General features: G+C 40.3%; 1 protein-coding gene and 1 pseudogene across 2 annotated transcripts in view; one reads left to right on the plus strand and one right to left on the minus strand.

Moving 5' to 3' along the window:
- fam163ba (family with sequence similarity 163 member B, genome duplicate a) overlaps positions 1–1,583 on the minus strand; it is a 30,315-nt gene extending 28,732 nt beyond the window's left edge. For both annotated transcript variants that reach the window (XM_039780562.1, XM_039780563.1), the window contains exon 1: positions 481–1,583. The gene's annotated coding sequence lies outside the window, so the exon portion shown is untranslated. The remainder of the gene's footprint in view (positions 1–480) is intronic.
- Positions 1–18,379, plus strand: part of LOC120545857 — a 42,464-nt pseudogene that overhangs the window by 21,005 nt on the left and 3,080 nt on the right.

The raw sequence follows: 18,379 nt of genomic DNA on the forward strand, positions 1-18,379 counted from the left end.
TCTGTTATATATCCACTACTCTATAATGATTTAACTTCAGCTTCTAGAAACACACTCATGTGTAGGTTACATTGTACTTGGATCGATGGACTATAATGAATAATACATGTTCTGGGTGAAATCATAAGAAAACCCTCACATCCCACTGTAAAACAAGTGTGGTGCTGTCCATGGTGCTGAAACAAGAAACTCATGCAGCACTTTGCTTCTCAGTCCAAGCATCTATCCATATATCTATCTATCTATCTATCTATCTATCTATCTATCTATCTATCTATCTATCTATCTATCTATCTATCTGTCTATCTATCTATCTATCTATCTATCTATCTTCTAACAAGCAGAACAGCCAACTTCTCAATTGCCTGCATGGCTCAAGCAGATGTATCCGTAAAACCAATGTAAAAATCTAACATAAGCATGAGTGAAATAGAGCAGAAGAGAAAACCTTGTTTCTTACAGTAAAGTGAACACTCTTACCTTCAGAGATAAGAGAAATTCTCAGGGTCACATCTAAGGTAGTGGTGGCTCCTTGGAGCTCAGGTATCGACCTCTGCTGGTTGTAGTTTGTGTCGACCTCAGTCGCTGAATAAAGAGACCAATAGCAAAAAAGAAAAAAAGCGCCCAATCTCGGCTAAGTAATCAGCAAAACAGTGAAGTGCCAGCTATCGAAGTAGAGATGGAGCTCGACTTGAGTCCAAATAAACCCTGCTGGGCCTGATCCTCTTTAGTTGTTAATTTAAAAAAAAGAAGACAAAATAGCATATGCGTCCTTTGCAAAAGATTCTTCTATTCTTTGCTGACTACTTTCACACATTCTTGTCATTAGCATGAAAAAACATTTTCTGTCCAATTCCAGACTTGCAGAAAGACACCTGAAAATACTCCAAAGACGCAAAAAAGCTCCAATAATAATAATAATAATAATAATAATAATAATAATAATGCTATCTCTGGAAAGATGTGTCAGACACACACTCAAACCCAGTTCCATCCACCGCTTGTCTGGAGTTGTTTGAACAGTAGAGACTGCTTTACCAACGCTGCCCGCAAAATAACACACTCCTACGCAAATATCATCATCAGCCTCAGATGCATGTGTGTTGGAGGAGGAGACGGGATAATGGAAAATCTCGACATCTTCATTTCAACAATCAGTTTCCCACCGTCCGAGGAGGTCGAGGTCAGATATTGTTGTGGTGCTGCTCCGGGTTCCGCGGCCAATCGACGCTTTTTTTTCCCTCTCCCCCTTCCCTTTCTATCCTCTCTATCAATTAATCTATCTCCTCTCTTCCTCCAGTGGGTTTCTCTCTCGGCGCCCCATGTTTGACGAAAAGCAAGCCGGTCAGTCGCTCTCTGGCTACAAAGTGTTTGCCGCTGGCTGGTTTCAGGGAATATAGGCTACAGCTGTATATTTGATGCACGGTGGCTGCTGGATTTCCGTAGGTTATATTTGCTAAATCCTGCAGAGCGACGTCCGGGGCTGCGCGGAGACGAGTCAAATGCGCTTTGAATTCAGAGGTGGCTCGTGCCTGCAGACCCAGTGAGTGAATGCAGCCCGGAGTCTGCAGCCTGAGAGATGGCGCTTTAGTCACAGGCTTAGATTGGCTGTGGGTGCTGTAGAGAGAGAGGAGACAAGTGTGTGTGTGTGTATGTGGGGGGGGGGGGGACAAAATGCTGGATTAACTTCATTTTGACTTCCAAGAAGAAGTCAGGGAGCTGTGTGCGTTTGGTGGGACTTAAATGCATGCAAAGGTGCTGGATTTTTGGATGGAAGTAGCTGGACATTTTCATTACACCAAAAACTAATTTCTTAAGAGCTCTAGCCATATAGTCTTACACAAACACATTTACACTGCATGTACAATGACTTTTGTCAAAAAAAGTCACCATGACAAGTCTGGAGAAATAACAGAAAAAATTGCAAAAGGGATGACGTTGCAAGAGGGAGCGCGTGTCCTCAGATAAACTCTGCAAACCAGCAACCACACCAGGCCTACAGCCTAAATCTGAGAGATCACTATGTTCTAACAGTACACTGGAAACCAGAGGCTGGTGCAGCATTTAGAGAGGATTCATTAAGCTTCCCACTTACATTTGCAGCAGTTCATCACCCAAGCTATATGCATATGTGACAGCAAACTCTATGAAGATAATTAAAATATTACACCTGTCCTCTGTCCAAGGTTCAGCCAAGGTGGAAAAACAAACTGTCCTTCTGTCTGGAACAAAACGTTCATTAAATCCATTAGGACGACGGACACAACTGTCCCTGGAAGAATCATTTCTCTCTCTCTTTTGTCCTTTCACTCTGTCTCTATTTCAGGACATATAAGGAATCCATTCATGGCTGTAAGTGTGTTTCCTCTTAACTCCCTTTCATGTGATCCATGTACCTTTCGTTGTGCCATAGTATTTTTCTCTTATCAACCTCTGAACATTACCTCTTTCTCCACTTTTTTTTCCCACCGTCCCTCTCTCATTTCTCCTCTCTAACTATTCACTTATCATCTCTTTTAATGACCCAATCCACCCCGACAACCCCTCACCTCTCCCATTCAGATCAGGCGAGGGGCAGTTTGAGGCAACATTAAGAGTAGCAGTGTGAGTTTTTATTGCATTCATTATTCAAACTCACAGAAGTGGAGATTAGTGCACTTTGAGTGTGTGGTGTTGAAATATTTATATTAGGAGAGAATGAGATGGTTGGATTTGTCATGTTGAGGTGAATTATCCTTTTATCCATTCCTCTCTCTCTCTCTCTCTCTCTCTCTCTCTCTTTCTCTCACTCTCTCAGTGGTGGTTCAAGGGGGGCAGGGGGGCAAGGAGGGTCAGTGCCCCCATAATATATTATGCTTCGACCCCCCTATGGCCCCCCTAACTGTGGCAAATATTTTCATACATGTTTAACCCAAATAGGGGATATTATTATTTATGTTCAGTGATAAGTACAATGTAGGTTAACACTGAATGAGTATTGGAGGGTTGGTGGTATATAACACTTAATTTGCTTAATATATTTGGTATCCCTAAAATTGCATGTGGCCCCAGCCTGGCCACTCCATTTGAAATAGGCTAGAACCTCCATTGCTCTCTCTCTCTCTCTCTCTCTCTCTCTCTCTCTCTCTCTCTCTCTCTCTCTCTCTCTCTCTCTCTCTGTGTTTAGGGTTAGGTGTGTCAGAATGGCTAAGAGGCAGTTCATCTCATAATTCAAATAAGAGTCAATAGCTAAATTTAAATTACGCTTTCGTGTAATATCAATGAACAGGAGTGTAAACAATAGCATCAACCACTGCAATTGTCAAAGCTGGTTTACCAAACAGGCAACGTGGGCCCAAGACACCTAGGAGCTGTGATGTCCCAGGTTAACTATACATCAATGTCATTTGGTTTTTGTAGTTTGCAAAGTGTATCTATGCAACTTGAAAAATAAGTAATAACAAGTTGAACTCATGAGCAATAAAACACACCCTTGCTCAGTATAATACACTTTTTTTTGTTACAGTCTTACTTGGTCTGTAGCTTAAGGTGACGAACATATGTCAGAAAACTTTAAGCAGATATTACTGTTTAACCTGCTGACTTTATGACTCTACTACTTGTGGTTCTGTTACATTACATTTGAGCACTTACCTTTATTCTGGAGTTGCCACTTGTGGCCACAATGGCTGCTTTTCAGCAAATGTTACATAGGCTTCAACTAAGACAGATTCAGTATTATTACCCAACAGTGTGGCTCTGTGCTGTATACAGTATGGGTCCAGTCCAGTCCAGTTTTAAGAAGGGCTCTTAAGCCTCCTGATAGGTTAATATTTTCAGTTTGAGACTTTATCAGAAATTTGTGGAGTCAACTCTCTCCTAATGAAAGTCTTTTTTTGTGTGGAGTTGCATTATATTGACTCCTGCATCAATAAAAAGGGACACTATACAGTATTTAGCAAACCATATAATACATTCTATAAGTCCTAATAGTCTCTAAAATTACCATTGAGTTAAATCAACAAATTTGATCTCTAATGCAGTTTTTGTAAAAGATGAACATGTTGCAGGGCTATTAGATAGTATTACTTTATATTATACATGTAATCTAATGCAACCAGACTTTAAAATGCAATGCAAACCATGCATAACAGAATACAGTACCGCTCGCCACAAAACATAAACTATGTTCATAAGCAATGGATTAGATTACTAATTATTTATTTTCTGTGTGTCCATGCATGAACTTCTCCAAAACGGAAAGCGAAGCCAGATGGGATAGTTTAGGGGGAAATATCGGGATTGTTCTAGGCAGGATAATGTCAGATAGACCCCCAGGCTTTTTGCATAAACACACGCATGCATGCACGCATGCACGCACGCGCACGCACGCACACACACGATTACACAAAGGGACCATCATTCTCTCCCTAAATCTGTTTATCCTTACCCATCCCCCATTCTATCCTCTTCTTTCTCTGTCATTTCCTCCAGATCACAGCCGACTTTATGGCATTTATGTTTGCTGACACATCAGTAGCAGCGGCAGAAGGATAAGTTTCATGTAAGAGAAATGAGAATGCAGGAAGAGAGTGAGAGAGGGTGATCAGCAGTAATAGAGAAGAGTGAGATAGAGGGGAGACAGACTGGTTAAGAGGTAGATGGTGTAAAAGATGAAAAGAATTAAAAAGAGACAGAGAAAGAAAAAAATATTGAGCCTCACATAAGGGGCAGAGACACGTGTGCCTGAGGGACTATGGGTCTTTATTACATTAACCAACATAATACCAGTCTGTGCCTTTCTGTTCTGCTCTCTCCGTTTTCTGCTCGGATCCAAACCTTTTCCTTTTAAGAAAAATGGATTTGTTTGACGTCATGTACAAAATGAAATCCAACACACATTAACCCTACAGCACATTTGATGAGCTTTCTATGGAATTCACAGGAACATGAGATGTATTGAATTCTCCTTACATGACATGAAAAGAGATGTGACAAACTAATATACGAATGAGGTTGCATCTCCTGTATTCTGTCTATCTATCCATCTATCCCATATTATCACTACCCATATTACTTTGAGAGTAATAACACCAGGCTGAAAAGCAGTGTTCCACTGCCCTGTCTGGCTGAAAGCCTGTGTCACTTGGATGTGTTTGGGTGTGGTGGTCAAACGTGTGCTTTATTGCCCCTGTAACCACACCCAACAGTGATGTCACAGGGTTTTTGGAATACACCTGTACATCTCTGCAACAAGATGAGAAGTTGAACCACTGGAGGTCAGCAAAAACTGCATTTTCAGAAGTGTAAAGTTACCTTTTGAAGTGTAGTTAAACATCAAAAATGCATCATGTCTTGTTTTCATTACAACTGATACTGAACTGACATTTTGAGATGTCATTGTAGGAAAAGCACAGTTGTTATTATTTACAATAACAATGGCTCAGTTCTACTCAAGTTTGGTCATGAGAGTGTGACAGTGAGGCAGCATGCACAATACCAGGACCCTAACCTGAAGCAGCTACATGGAATTCAGCCATCATTGATTTTTGTTCACCTGTGGTTTTTCCTACTGTGACATATCAAAATATCCTCTGTGAAACAGGGCTGTTAAAACCTGAGTGTTGGATCTCCATAGCACATTGTTGGCCACCCCTGCCTCATGCATTATACAAATAGATTTTTTCATATATTTTATTCTGCTTTGTGGATTTCATTCCTGTATTTTGTTTGTTAATGTCTGCTTTATGTAAAGCACTCTGTGACATTAGTTTTGAGTTAGGTGCTACAGTGTACAGTGTACAGCTGCATGATTATCAGATACAAGGTATATGGAGAATTCTATCAATAGACCCTATCATACCCCTTAATATTATGTGTGATTTTGTATGACTTTTCATTTTTATGACTATATAAAAAACAGTTCTTTCTTCAACTGTGGTGTTTTTCTGTACAGTAATTCCTGATTGTGTGTGTTCAAGCTCCCTGTTTATATATTTTTTAAATGTTGTATAGATTCTCAAATGTGTGTAGAAGATGGGGACAGGCCAAAATTCTACATGGACTAGCTCCTCATGTATTTAGCCAGTTTGTAAACGCAGTACCAAATGCTTACAGATCCACAAGGAGTGCAGCAAGAGGTGACTGCATTGTTCCGCCAAACAGCTTTTGCTGTCAGGGCTGCTCGTGAATGGAACCTCATTCCTACTCACATTAGGACTTTTAAAACTTATGTTTCTTTTAAAGTTAACTTAAAGAAGTGGCTAACAGGTAATCAGGACTGTCAACATTACATGTAGTTACAAAATTTTGCTGCTATCTTCTCTTTCCTGTCCTGCCTGTTTGTTTGTTTGTTTGTGTCACTTGTGTTATGCCTATGAGGTTGTTGGACTGACAGTGTGGCTTGTGTGTGTATGTGTGTGTGTGTTGGTGGTGATGTTGATATTGACCAACTGTTTTTGTTTATATGTTTGATCATTTCTTTTTACATTTATAGTAAATTTTATTTGTATTGGACTAAACTTCTATGTACTTTTATAATCCTTTTATCTTTTTAGGTGTGACATTGTACGATCTGTCCAGGGAAAGCAGATGTAAAATAGCCTTTTGGCTAATTCTGGCACACTGTACATTTTCTTTATGTATTATTATTGTGCATTGTCCCTGTTGAATAAACCTGAAAATAAAATAAATAAAAAATAAATAAATGAATGAGCAGTGTTTGATTATTCTTTAAATCAATTAAAATCCATTTGTCCACTGTAACTCACAAGCACGCATACTTTTGCCATGGGCTTTACTAACCTTAAAACCAACCTGAATGTGTCCCCCTTGTGTTTGAAACCCATAATTGACAGTTTGATTAGGTCTTCTGTAGCCTGAGGCAGGGGCTTAAGGAAAGGGCCTAATGCATTAATGCCTTGTTTACACCTCCACAAGTGCTTGCTGCCCCCTAAATCCACTTTGAATCAAATACCCAACAAGGGAGGTGAGAGACCTTGGACCAATTCTATTCACCTTATATATGCTTCCTCTAGGCAATATTATTAGGAGAAACTCCATTAACTTTCACTGTTATGTGGATGATACCCAATTATACCTAGCAATCAAGCCAGACGAAACCATTCATTAATCAAACTTCAAGCATGCATAAAATCCTGGATGACCTACAATTTCCTGATGTTAAACTCAGACAAAACCGAGGTTATTGTGCTGGGCCCTAAACACCTCTGAAACTCATTATCCAAAGATATATCTACTCTGGATTGCATTGCCGTGGCCTCCAGCACTACTGTCAGAAATCTTGGAGTTATTTTTAATCAAGATATATCCTTTAGAGCCCACTTAAAACAAATCTCAAAAACAGCTTTTTTTCACCTGCGTAACATAATAATTAGGCACATCCTGTCTCAAAACAATGCTGAAAAAATAGTCAATGCATTTGTTACTTCAAGTCTGGACTATTGTAATTCCTTACTATCAGGTTGCTCAAATAAGTCCATTAAGACTCGCCAGCTGATCCAGAATGCTGCAGCGCATGTGTTCTGACAAAAACTAAGAAAAGAGATCATATTTCTCCTGTATTAGCTTCTCTGCTATGGCTTCCTGTAAAATCCAGGATTGAATTTAAAATCCTTCTCCTGATCTACAAAGCTCTCTGTTCAGGCACCATCATATCTTAAAGAGCTCATAGTACCTTATTGTCCCACTAGAGCACTGCGCTCCCAGAGTTACCTGTGGTTCCTAGAGTCTCTAAAATTAGAATGGGAGCCAGAGCCTTTAACTATCAGGCTCCTCTCCTGTGGAACCAGCTCCCAGTCTGGGTTCGGGAGGCAGACACTGTCACCACATTTAAGAGTAAACTTAAAACTCTCCTCTTTGATAAAGCTTATAGTTAGGGAGTGAGGAGTGGCAGTGATCGCCTAGACTGGCGGGGGAGGGTGTATATCTTAAGACACGACACCCCTTCTCTTCTCTTCTTCTCTTCATACTCGTCAGATTCATCTACCAACCCTTATAGAGCTGGCTCAGGTTTGCCTTGGACCAGCTCGTAGTTATGCTGTTATAGTTTTAGACTGCCGGGGGACTTCCTTTGACACACTGAGCTCCTCTCTCTCTCTTTGCATCTGTGTGCATCCATGTCCCAGAAATGCTTGTTACTACCTTAGCTCTGGAGAGCTTATTCCACGGAGTCCTTATGTTTTTTTCACCCCGCAGTTGTCCTCAGATTAGGGCGGCACCTAAATCATGATTGCAGCTGCCACCGTGGTCCTGCTCCGCGCCCTGCTATGCCCTGCTACACCCTGCTACGCCCGGCTATGCCCTGCACTGCCCTGCTACACCCTGCTATGCCCTGCTACATCCTGCTACGTCCCGCTATATTACTAAAATTGAATTGAATTGAATTGAATAGAGCTATAGTGTGTGGAATACTTTTTGTCAGGAAATGTACAAGAAAACGGAGCGGGCACTAAAGTTTAGTTAGTCTAAGCAGATTGTCGTTGATAATGTCCAGGGCTTGGAAACAGAGAAACCTAAAAACTGGAAAGTTAGTAAAACATGAGAAGTAAAGAATTAACATCCTCACCTGACCACTGCGAGGGAGATATTGAGTCTACTGTGGTCAGAAAGGAGAGCAGAGCAAACAAAACCAGTGAGTGTTTGAGTTTGAAGAGTTTAGAGCTCTGACAGAACTACAGCATTGTAACTACAGCATTGTAACTATAGCAACAGAGAAAAACTTTCTGAATTGAACTCCACATCAACTGGGTGAAGGGATTGAAAGACAAAACAGAGGTGAAAAGAAAAAAAAATATTCTGAGAGAATTTGCCGTACACTGCAGTACACTGACGCTGATTGAGACCCATCATTTAGGCTACGAGGATCTGCAATAAGAACCTTTCGCCTGTACTTCACTGCCCTGGCTGTAGAGCTTAGATCGGGCCCAAAAAATCAAGCCCAACCCTACCCGAGCCCGTGCACATTGTGTCCAAGCCCGGCCCGACACATTAACTGTAATTATGAGCCCGAGCCCAATTTAAACCCGACTATTTTTTAATACGTGGGCCATTATAACTGACGTTCTCAACTACAATTCCGAGTTGTTTGAACTACAGAAATCTGTTTAGAATTATCTTAATGAAGAATGCAACAAGGACGAAGCATGTAAACTGCGCTGTTTGTTTATTCAGAATGGAATGGATGGATACGAATGAAGAAACGTAAAAAAAAAAAACTCTACCCTAGCTCCCTCAGCCGAATAGTGTTGGTAACAGATCAAGGCAGCAACATAATCAAAGCCCTGGAACCATACAGGAGACTTTCTTGTCTCGATCACCTAATTAATACTGTCCTTCGCTACGGTCTGCATGCTGACACACTGGCCGACACAGTGCTGTAGATGGGGGAGACACGATGTAGCACAGTTTACCTCACATTCAAGTCAGTGCAGGACATGTAGCCTACCCAGAGCATAGCTTTCTCACCACCGAATTAGGCTAATAAAGTAATGATTAAAAAAACACAAATGCTTGACCAAGGGCCCGGCCCGAGGATAGCGGCAGAAAATCGGCCCGTGAGCTGACCAACGCTGACCTGGTGGTGTTGTGGGACTTTGGCGCTAATAGCTACTTTGGATGGAACAGGAATGTGTGTATTATCTGTCTTTCAAATGATTGAATTTAAAAGGATTTGGGGAGTTAAATCTATATAAATTCAGAACGACACAAGGTTAGCCTCTAAAAAAAGGGGCAGATATCAAGCAGGTTTCTGCACAAAGTGTAAAATCAAATAATTTTACTCTCTTTCTCACTTTTTTCTAAATTTTCTCTCTATGTTCACTTGTCAGATTCATAAATGCACAGGGATTACATGAAAGTCCTTAAGGCACGGAGGTTTTCCTCATCCGTCTGTGGTCTCCGGGGCGTGAGATTGGTGTTTTTGCACGAGGAGCCGGCGGACGGCTTGCTCATGATCACATAGTCAAAAAGGATGTTATCCTCTCTTGCTAATTGGAAATCACTCAAACTGCACTAATAGCTGAAGTTCATTTGGAAACCATAAAAAGATATTAGCATATCAAAATTGAATCGTGCTGATTAAGATGTGTAAAAATGCCTCATTTTGCCACACACAAGCCTTTTTAACAAATCCAATATTTTTCATCCTGAAATATCCTGATAAATGTTTGTGATAAAATTCTTTTCATTTGCATTTTGTGTTCAACAAATAAGGAATTAACCTGTATGCTTTGGAGGGTTTGTGGTTGCAACACAATGACCTAAATGCAGAATGAAAGGCAGGGCTAATTTCAGGTCAAAGATTAAGTAAAGTGCAGGGACAGCTACTGAAGTCCAACTTGATCTTCTGTAATGACTGTTAAATATTATATACTACTTACTTATCACTCTCTTTTTTTCCTGAAGGCCTATCACTCCGTCATGCAGAACAATCACTCACAGCTACAGGCATTGTGCACACATTGTGTGTTTAAATAGCTCTTCTCATCAATGTCTAGAAATTAAGATATTTTTTCCAATTACTTAATATATGAAATTCAAATTCTTTCAATTATTTTCTTGATCACAATAGACATCAGTAAAGGATTTTAATCTGTTTAGGTAAAGGTAATTGATTTATTTTCTAAATCGTTGGCTTCAGAATCTTTTGCAGTTTGTGTGGAACGGTTATATAAGAGGGACAGAGAGGGAGATAGAAATACAGAGATCTTAGGTGCTATTCTGGACAGATATGAATGTGAGAAACATAACAGAAGCAGATAAACTGAGCTGTTGCAAAGCTTCCTGGCATAGAAGTGGAATCTTTTACAGCGGGGTAGGAAGATTTCACTGTAGGTATGTGTTAATCTTAAAAATAACAAACAATAGCAACATTATTTTCCACTAGTTGATGATTTAGAATTTTTTTTTATTTGCCCTTTATATTTAGTATACTCTTCACCTGTTTGCATGGACACAGTTCCCCCCAAAGTTCTTCAGTAATGGGTGAATGAGTTTCACCTTACGAAACTATCTCTGCTACAACCCAACTACACCCTCCGTTCCTCTATTTAAATAGAAAAGAGCTGTTTTTCTTAGTTGTTACTGAAAACCTCATTTAAGAAAATGTCCATATCTACTTAAAATCATGACTATATGTGATTTGCTAAAATCAATGTGCTCTTAAATATTTAGTTGTGTCTCTTTGGTGTTTATTGGATTTGTTGTGTCTTGTTCTTCAGGATGCGTGGAGTGATAGCCAACAAGACTACGAGTTGATGGAAGCCAAACACAAACCTGATGGATTCTACCTACACTTCAAGAGACCGTTCAGTACCTGTGATCCCAAAGACTGCCTCATAGAGGTGTGTGTAACTTTATTTCCACAGTCAGTGTCTGTGTACATGTCAAGGAAACTGTGGGTCTAGTGTGCACGTATTAGAGAAATTTTGGCCACTGTTTCTTCTTTATATCCATCATCTTGAGTTTGCATAATTCTTTAAAATGTCCCCCACGAATTAATAGCAACAAGTAATTCTAACTTCTAAAGGAGGGTTGACACCACGGGTATAGCTGTGACTTACTCTGCTCTCCTTTGTGTCACATTCTTAATGAGATGTGTAAAATGCCAGAGCAAACATAGAATTGTATCTGTTGATCCCTCAATGAAGAATCCTGTATATTAAGGATGGTGTATTATAACATCCTAATGAAAGGAATTAGCAATGTTTTTTATTTTAACTTCACTGGCTTCCTTATAACACTACTCCAGTGTTCTGCTGTCAGGAGTCTCCTATTGTTCTACTGTAGAAGTACTGTTCTATCTTTCTGCTGTCTTATTTATGTGTCCCCTGTTAAGCACTCTGAACTGCACTATATGAAACCTGTATAACCTGTTTGAAAAGTACTATGCAAATGTTTGACTAATGCAGGATCTTCTCCTGTACATTTAAGTCACCACTCCATTCTACCTGAAGGCATGTAAAGGGCGAGCGCACTTGTTGCTTTATATTTTGCACATGGCTTGAAGCCAAAATAATGTCTGTCAATCCTGATCTGACTGAACTTGACAGTTAACAGGTGGTGAGAGGATAACATGTCAGGAAGGCGGTTAAGATGGCGTTTGAGTGCACACGTGTGTAACCTGACACAGTGTATTTGCACTGTATGTGTTAGTTATGCATGTGTGTGTGGGAGGGTGTGTGTGTCTGCAGTTTGTGATATTTTCAATAGTGTCTTAAGTGCATTATAAAAAAGCAATGAGTCTGATTATCATGGAGAGCTCATGGTTTCAAGTGTGGACATAAAATCCTCAGACAGTTGGACTGATCAGCACAATTTCCACTGTAACATTCATTATAATGAATATGGTTTCCATGGTGCCACATCAGACCTCTAAGTTGCAGACACAAAACGAAACGTCATCACCATGACAACATAATGAAAAGTTGCGTTCATAGGGCATTTCAGACAAATAATAATCCTAAGGGACTGTTAATTTGAAAAACACATCCCTGCTCTCTGTGTTCTGATTTGTAACCATCAAACTTTTTTTCTGATGTATTTTGTGATTGGTAAGGAGGGAACTGTGCACATCATCTATGGATTTTTGGATAAATCACTTGCCTCACTGGAGCAGCTTAACCTGTCCCGGATCCACACAGGAGTACAGAGAGTGCTGATGCTGCGCCCTGACACGCCGTCACCCACCCTGCCTCCAGATGTGCAGACGCTGGATGTCGTGGCTCCAAATGTCGTCATCCCAAATCAAGAGACCACCTACTGGTGCTTCATACAGAAGCTGCCTGAAAACATGCCCAAGAACCACATTGTTATGGTAAAAATGCCTCTGAAAATAGAAACACTTAACATAGAACAAACACATCACCTCACATTCTTATTCCTTTCTCACAGAAATATGAACAGGTTGAGTACAAAAACAGAGTATTATATATGACAATGGAAGCTATTGTTGCATAGAATTAATTTCAGATATGTGTTTTTCTGACACCTTTTCTAAGGTAAAGGTGTTGCCAAACCTTTTAGCAGTAAAAATACATAAAACAACATGACTCACTTTTCAGTTGTTTCTGTTTTCCATCTCCCTCTCTGTTCCTGTCAGTATGAGTCAGTGATAACTCCAGGTAAGGAGGCCAACGTGCATCACATAGACATGTACAAATGTTCTCCGGATGTCCGCGGCGTTCCAGAGTATAGCGGCTCCTGTGATGACAAGATGAAGCCGGGCAAGCTCAACTTCTGCTGTCATCTGCTTGCTGCATGGGCTATGGGTGCTGAGGTATGATGGGAATCAGACACCTACACACATCCCCTTGCTTCTGTCCTTATATATATCATCATCATCATCATCATATTCTTTATTCAGGACACACAGAAATGGTCCATAGCACAATACAAAAACATAGCAAAATACAAACAGATACAAGATAAAACACATACAATAAGAAATGTCTACAACAGTCAAAATTCCACAATACACAAAATATATATATATATATATATATATATATATTAAGTAATTGATATATATATATATATATATACTATATTCACCCCGTTCCCAAAACTAAAAGAAAACAGTGCTACAATACTATCCTCACCGCTTACCTGAATATAACTTTTACAATTAAGTCAAGTTAAGTCCTAACCTTAAAGCTCTCCCTTTAAGATGAAACAATCAAACCACACAAACACCATCAGCGTGAGTGGAAAACCTTGTAAAGATGATCCTACACGATCACAAGCACAAGTATATTAAGAGCTCGGAGACACACGGAAGCACACTCACATGCAAATATTCACACACTAGTTTACATGGACTCTCAATACAAAGACGCATCAAAACTATATATCGGACGAGCCCCCAAATATGTTACATCCCGATAGGAATCAGGTGGTATCCGCTGATGTTCACTGAGTTGAAGGAAGAATGGGAGGCTCTTGTAGCAAAATTATCTCTACAGTTTATTAATAACAACAAAAGAAAATGGTTTTACAAAAAAAAGCGAGCTTGCCTTGGTCAGGCAGAGGCCGATCTATAAGGAGACAGAAAAATAGCGTTAGTAAATGATAAAACAAAGACACTAATAAAACCAAAGCACAAAATCAACACCCTCCTTTTAAGGAAAAAAGAAGAAAAAAACCTAACAAATACACATGCTTGGCTCAGCACAGTATGCTGGTGGCCAGCACAACAAAGGACAAGGGAAGAATTAGTAAGAATTATCATCTAACTCGGAAGTTCCCCTCAGCTGAAGTGTTTTCGCCTCTTATAGCTTGTTTTATATTTTATTGGCCACAAACTCACTCTTATCGGTGTCGTTTCTAGCAATAGCAGCCAAAAACACTAACTGATTAACCCACAGTACAATTCCTGCAGCACCAAACAGAAGAATGACAAGGTTAGCAACTAGCTTGGTCGTGACCACTGCGGAGCATTTAGCAGTCATAAGTTGGCCAGAAACACTACTGCAAATGAATGCTAATGTTAGTCTGCTTGGCTGTAGGCAACTGCTTGCTAACATTGTTATAAGGTGATATGTCAATGTTGACTAGCAGCTTGTTCTGCTGCCCCCAAATAGTCAAAACAACGAGTAGTTCTAACATCCTGGCTGCGGGCCCTGACAGGCAGCTAGCCAACTACTCAGCCAGCTAAAAGGCGGCAAAAAGAAGAAGAAAAAATGCCTTAATGTTCAGTCCATTAGTTTAAATCTATTTTCAACTAATGGAAACCATTAGGAATAAACACATTGCAGTGCTTTTTGGAGGCAGAGCTCCAACTGAAATAGTCAGTACAGGAAAAATGCACCTTTTTCTTCAGCCAGCTAGTCAGACAGTCAATCCGCCCACTTACGTACCACGGCTACCAACCAGCCGGCTGACCAAGCAAGCAAGCAGTCTGTTGGTCACATAAAGCAAAGAGGACAGGGAACAGTGAGCTAGTCACCATAGTCCTCTGCTCCGCTCCCCACTGTCAGCCACCCTGGCCTCTGTCTGATTGGATTATCTGCCAGTCAAACAAAAACAAGCAGGATGCTTTCTGTGAGCTGTGAAGACAAGATTAGGTGGGAAATATTCAGGCCTCTTTCATCACCTCCTAATAGTGTTGTTTCATTCTTCCTGGCACCGCATCAGAAGGGAAACGTGGCCTTGCAAAAACACAAAACAAGAGAGAAAGAGAAAAACAGAGTGGGAGAAGCTTGAAAAAGGAGAGAAACAATAATGTATGACACTGTCAGAATGCGAAAAGAGGCGATAGCACCAGAGAAAAAGAGATGCGTGTGTAAGGATGTTACAAGATTAAATCAAACAGTTCTCTCTTCCATTACAAACTGTGTGTTTCAGCAGAAGTGGCTTAAGGTGGTCTGAAATAGGTGAAGACACAAGATGAATTAAGATTAAATTAAGTTTCCTTGATAAAAGCATGGAGCGTTGGTTGGTTAGCGGTAAAATACATTTTTGGCACAATAAGCAGAACAGTTCTGAATCCAAGGAGTGAAAAAGGAAGAAAAAGAAAATATATCTCCCAAGTTCAACCAGCCTCTCAGAGGGTGCATCCAAATGAGAATACAACCTTTCTCTGTGTAGAAATAATCAATAAACATTGTTTCAGCCAGCTCATAGATCCCCAAAAGACCTTAGACATTTGAAGGTTCTCAACAAAGTAACATACTTGATGCAAAGGCTAAACTGGTTTAAATCTATGAGGTTATGGTCCGTTTTCTGCATCATAAATCAGTTTATAATATTTTTTTCTGTCTTTCTGTTACAATTTTAGACTCTGTGAGTGGTTGGGAGTTTGTGAGTAGGCCTGCCTTTAATTTTAGAGGCCACCATCAAGCATTGTCTAGAGAACCCCACTAGTAAAGCCAGAGAGGCAGTCTACTATCTCTGCAGTGTGGACAAGAGAGATGAATATGACTGATATAATTGTGATTCCTTATATATGTACCACGTTGAGGGGAGCACATTTTAAAGAGGAATGATTTGAGGTGGATTGGGGAAACCTGCTATTGAATTTTACAGACATCCTACGGTGGCTGATATGTAAGGTTCTCACCTAGAAGTTTGAGAAACACCTGTCAAGACTCCAGAGAGGCCAGTGTGTTTTAACACTTAATTGGCACATGTTTGCACAGGAATCTGGGTGACTTTTTTGTCATCCTCTTATAATGTCTGTATTGATATGTCTGTTTTTCCATTGGGGACTTAAGCACATTAAAGTCCTAGCATGTGATAATAGTTTGGTTCATTTTGGTCCGCATCCAATCCTCAAGTTATTGTGATGTAACATTTTCAGTAATGAAATACAGAAATAAAAAAAGTTTTGCACATAAGGAACAAAAATCTTTTTACTCAACATATCTAAATCATCTGGACTCTGTGTAGAAGAGTATTTGCTATGACTTAAAGGAAGCAGTGCATAAATGAGAGGAATTATGAATCGTCTTTGTGTGTGTGTGTACTATCCTCCTGAGGTAGGGCTGCCTATGGGTGGACCAGGTTCCTTCGTCTGGAGGTCCATTACCACAACCCTCTCCTTATTTCTGGTACATACAGTCCCTGCGCATAAGCTGTAACACATGCACTCTGTCTTTTTCTTTCTCTTTTACACACACACACACACACACACACACACACACACACACACACACACACACACACACACACACACACATACACACCGTATGCACACATGCACGCACACATTGAGGAGCAGGATTCAGTAGGATTCTCTATATCTGGTACATACAGTCCCGTCGCCATAAGCTGTAACACATGCACTCTGTCTTTTTCTTTCTCTTTTCACACACACACACACACACACACACACACACACACACACACACACACACACACACACACACACACAAGCAGGATTCAGCAGGATTCTCTGTGTCTCTCCAATGAGTGCTGGACTTATCTTCAACAGAGTGATTCATTTAACATTTTCCAGATATACCTTTTGATCTTGCCTGTACAAGTCGCCACAGACTTTACTTTGCTTATCCTGATCTGACCTTACAATTTGCAAATATCCTACAAAACTATCTTCTAATTCTCTACACTTCTTGTTTTAAAGTTGTTTTCTTTTACAATTGTGTGCTTGATCTTATCTCTTTCTTCAAACCTTTCCTGCAGTTCTACAGAGATAGAGTGAAGGCTTTGCATCAACTTGACACCAATAATCAAGCCAGAATAAAAGCAACACTGGTGTGATCTTGTGCTGAATTCTTTGCAATGTATGCCTTAGTTAGAGGGCTGACAGTGCAAAATAATTCTGGATGGTATTTTAATATGATCTACTAGTAAACTGACTGCATGTTACATATTGTAATATTCCATGATATTCTTTATGCAGGGATCATGGAGCTGGGCCTCGTTTACACTCCTATCATGGCTATCCTTAAAAGGTCTGTTTCTCTGTCTGTCTCTTTGTCTATCTAGGCTCTTCCCCAGGAGGAATCTGTATATTTGCGTCCCAGCTGCACACCCACATAGCGGGATGTGGGGTGAGGACAGTTTTGGTAAGGGGAGGCAAAGAGCTGGAGATGGTACTGGAAGACCAGCACTTCAGTTCAAACTACCAGGTGAGCAACAGAAAGTCTCAGTCTTACCAGAAGAAAACAACAGGGCACTGTAGGTTTTAGCGCAGGAAATAGTGCATTTGTTGGGAATCTTTTATTTTAGATTATTTTTTGGCCATTTTGGGCCTTTATTTGATAGGACAGCTTGAGACTTGAAAGGGGAGAGTGTCATGCAGCAAAGGGCCGCAGGTAGGAATTGAACACACCGACGTTGCAGCAAGGACTGAGCCTATGTACCACTATGTAACATCCATGTTTATTGTAATGAAGGAACACTTCAGCCAGTGCAACAGTGTGGCCCATTTATGTGTTTTTGTAATAGTTTATAATAGAGCTTTTATCTGAACTCTTGGAATTTGCTATGATCTATGATATACAGTCACAGATCAGTCATGAAATAAATGTAGGCATCATAGCACAGTATGGTCTCTATCCACAAGACAGCTGGAAATAAAGAACTTCATCAACTCCACATCAAAACTGACAAACAACAAGCAGACGACATCTGTCCGACAATATCCCGGGGCAGGTAGAGAGAGAGAGAGAGAGAGAGAGAGAGAGAGAGAGAAAAAAAGGAGAGAAGGACATCTGCTAGACTGCCTGATAAAATCTCCAGCTGCTGTTGATGTCAAACTAAACTGAGTGTACCTGTGTGGCGGTGTTGTTTCAAACCAGAGAATGTCTAATAAGGGGAGAACTTCCACTCTCGGGAAAATTCCGGGTTGGTACAATGGGGCTTAATAGGGAGTGAGATAGGGAGTGAACAGGCTCTCCATAGACAGGCTCTGTTTCAA

This window comes from Perca fluviatilis, chromosome 17 (genome assembly GCF_010015445.1).
Source record: "Perca fluviatilis chromosome 17, GENO_Pfluv_1.0, whole genome shotgun sequence".
In the NCBI taxonomy this organism is placed as follows: Eukaryota; Metazoa; Chordata; class Actinopteri; order Perciformes; family Percidae; genus Perca; species Perca fluviatilis.